We start from the raw sequence: 4089 nt of genomic DNA on the forward strand, positions 1-4089 counted from the left end.
TTTCTATTTCTTTCTTCCCATGAATTTCTCTTCTATCTCTCATATATTTCATATTCATTTCTGCCTTTAATTGGAGAATGCTTAAATCTGGGACGCTGCTATCATCATATTCTTACATTATTCACACAGTAAACGATGCTAAGTAGCATCACATTCTCAGATTCCAACTAGCCATATTCTTAGGTCAGATTCCAACTAGCCATATTCTTAGGTCAGATTCCAACTAGCCATATTCTTAGGTGGGTAGAACCAAACCAGAACGGGAGAGTTTAACTGTTTAGGGTTCAAAGCTACTTAGTTAAGGTTAATATTGCTGTGATGAAAAACCATGACCGAAGAAACTTGGTTAGCAAAAGGTTTATTCTGCTTCGGCTTCCATATTACAGCTCATAATCAAGAGAAGTCAAGACAGGCACTCAAGCGGGGCCAGATCTCAGAGGCAGGAGGTGATGGAGAAGCCATGGAGAATGTTTTTTGCTGGTTTACTTTTCATAGTTTGTTAGGTTGCAATTTTTTAGAGCCCAGTACCATCAACCTAGAGCCTCCTCCATCAATCACTAATTAAGGAAATACCCTATGAGTCTTCCCTGCCCAAAGCATGATCTCTTTTCTCAATTGAGACTTCCTCCTCTTTGATGATGCTATGTTGTGTCAAGTTAAAATAAAGCTAGTCAGTATAGCTGTCATGTTTGTTTTGTACATTTTTCTCCTTATTAAAATGTTTGTTTTATAACATTTACAAAATTATTAAGAAAGTGGGATTCCAGACATTTTCTAAAGAAGCTTCAATTGCACTCTGTGGGAAAGAATTCAGAAAAAAAATGCCAGGGCTATGTGATTTTGAAGTTAAACTTTATTGTGCACTAAATAATGCTGTTCAATTATTACATTGTATAAAGGACATTTCAACTTCTTCTAGCATTATTTGACTAATAAACTATTACTAAATTTTAAATTTTCATGTAGTTATCAAACCTACAGAGCAAATGTGAGGGCTACAAAGAGGACAAGATAGAGCTTTAAGTAAGGAATGTGACTCATGTATTTTCCTGGGTTACATTTATCTTCTTTGGTTGACAGTTCTGTTTCTGAATGTGCTCATTATGGTTTCCTGTTTGCTGTTTTCTCTATGATAAAATAATCTTTTATTAACAATTGAAAAACAAACATTCTTTACAGGTCCCAAAATCCTTAAGTTATAGGCTAGAGTTGACTTTTCCTATTTTATCATTATTTGTCTACCCATGATTTAGTGAAATAAGGTGGCAATTAGCCTGAATTTGCATAGCATCTACTGTGTGGCCCTGATCATTTATGCGTTCGTTTTCTGAAAGCTACAGCGTCCCTGTTCTTACTATACACAAGGGAACAAACAGGAGTAAATCATATTGCCAAGCCTCAAGTAAGTTGCTAAGGATTATATAAGATAGTTAAGAACAGATAAAAACTGAGCTACTATATGGTAAGAAATGGGATAGATATATGTTCATAGAGGGAAAAGAACATTGAAAGGGAATCAGACTGAGAAAATAAGAGATTACAAGCAGAATGGAATGCTTAACCAAAACACTGTGAAAAAGAAAATACTGAGATATTGAACTCGAGTTGGAAGAGGCAAGTCCAGTCTCAAAATGGAGGGCCATGATCCAAAGGAAGCAGAGCAACTGAGGGAGCTGTTTATTGGTGGTCTGAGCTTTGAAACCACAGATGATAGCTTAAGAGAACATTTTGAGAAATGGGGCACTCTTACAAACTGTGTGGTAATGAGAGAGCCCCAAACAAAATGTTCCAGAGGCTTTGGTTTTGAACTCTTGTGTTGAAGAGGTGGATGCTGCAATGTGTGCTCGGCCACACAAGGTTGATGGGCGTGTGGTGGAACCAAAGAGAGCTGTTTCTAGAGAGGATTCTGTAAAGCCTGGGGCCCATTTAACGGTGAAGAAAATTTTTGTTGGTGGTATTAAAGAGGATATGGAAGAATATAACCTGAGAGACTACTTTGAAAAGTATGGCAAGATTGAAACCATAGAGGTTATGGAAGACAGACAGAGTGGGAAAACGAGAGGATTTGCTTTTGTAACTTTTGATGATCATGACACAGTTGATAACATTGTTGTTCAGAAATACCACACTATTAATGGGCATAATTGTGAAGTGGAAAAGGCCCTTTCTAAACAAGAGATGCAGTCTGCTGGATCACAGAGAGATCGTGGAGGTGGAGCTGGCAACTTTATGGGTCGTGGAGGACACTTTGGAGGTGGTGGAGAAAACTTTGGAGGTGGTGGAGGAAACTTTGGTCATGGAGAAAACTTTGGTGGAAGAGGTGGCTGTGGTGGTGGAGGTGGTGGCAGTAGAGGTAGTTATGGAGGTGATGATGGTGGATACAATGGATTTGAAGGTGATGGTGGCAACTATGGTGGTGGTCCTGGTTACAGTAGTAGAGGAGGTTATGGAGGTGGTGACCAGGATACGGAATCCAGGGTGGTGGATATGGTGTTGGAGGAGGAGGATATGATGGTTACAATGAAGGAGGAAATTTTGGTGGAGGTAACTATGGTGGTGGTAGAAACTATAATGACTGGAAATTATAGTGGACAGCAACAATCAAATTATGGACCCATGAAGGGGGTCAGTTTTGGTGGAAGAAACTCAGGCAGTCCCTATGGTGGTGGCTATGGATCTGGAGGTGGAAGTGGTGGATATGGTAGCAGAAGGTTTTAAAATGAAATAGAAACGGCTACAGTTCATAGCAGGAGAGAGAGCAAGGAGTTGTCAGGAAAGCTGCAGGTTACTTTGAGACAGTTGTCCCAAATGCATTAGAGGAACTGTAAAAATCTTCTATAGAAGGAACAATGATCCATAGTCAGAAAAGTTACTGCACCCATCTTGTTCAGGACTGTCATAGCCACAGTTTGCAAAAAGTGCAGCTATTGATTAATGCAATGTAGTGTCAATTAGATGTACATTGCTGAGGTCTTTTATCTGTTGTAGCTTTGTCTCTTTCCTTTTCTTTTCATTATATCAGGTATATTGCCCTGTAAATTGTGGTAGTGGTACCAGGAATAAAAAATTAAGGAATTTTTAACTTAAAAAAAAAGAAAATACTGAATTAATCCTCTTTGCAGTCCTCTTTGCAGTCATGGCTGCCTGTAGTTCTTCACCTAGGCTTCAAACCCTGTAAAAATTGGCCTAACAGAGACGGGATGTCAACTTGTGGTGTCCCTATGCAGGTCTTATTGTTAACATTTCATGGCTGTAGTTTCCCTGTTATGTTGGGAAGACCTTACTTAGCATCAGGCATCCTGATCATCTGATTCTTACAATCTTTCTGCTCTCTTATAATTTTTCCTGAGTGTTAGGTATAGGTGATTTATTATATGACATATAAGTTCAGGGACTAGCTCACGGATAGATGTTTAGCCCTAAATGGACTCAGTATGCTGTGTGTGTGTGTGTGTGTGTGTGCGTGCATGTGTATGTATGCTTGTATAAGTGTATATAATACATGTATATATATATGTAACTATAATAATCTGAAACAATTACATATTTATGAGAAGGTTAAGGTGTACATGATGATTTGAGGTGAGAAAAGGATAGGTATAAATGAAATAAATACAGTATTCTCATATGAAATTTTAAAATAGTTTTAATTAAAAATTAAAGGAGAACAATATTAGACATGGCAAAGCAGCAGAGGAGGTCTAAAGACCCTAGACATTTAGAGGTGCTTGAGGTTTGGAGAAGGAATAAGAGGTAAGGCATAGGATAGATCATGTGCCTATATGTCTCTTGGTCATTTGTACAGAACTAGAAAATGCTTCAAAATGGCATCCTACATCTCCTGGAAAGAATAAGAGTGTATGGAAGTGAATACTGTTAACCAGGCCAGAAACATGGAGCCTAAAATAACCTGATGGGGACAAGGATGGAAGCCGCTGTGGGGTTTTCTTAGAGAACAGGTATAGGTTAGAGAGAAAGGTTTGGAACTGCTTTTGTTGGAACATATGTGGAAGAGAAAAGGAAAACAAATGGGGCCTTATGTGTGGCTTGGGAAACGATCTCATGGAGGAGAACTTTAAGAAGATGGGA

General features: G+C 38.6%; 1 pseudogene; it reads left to right on the forward strand.

The window, feature by feature from the left end:
* Nucleotides 1592–2734, forward strand: Gm12129 (predicted gene 12129; annotated as a pseudogene).

This window comes from Mus musculus, chromosome 11 (assembly GCF_000001635.26).
Source record: "Mus musculus strain C57BL/6J chromosome 11, GRCm38.p6 C57BL/6J".
NCBI lineage: Eukaryota > Metazoa > Chordata > Mammalia > Rodentia > Muridae > Mus > Mus musculus.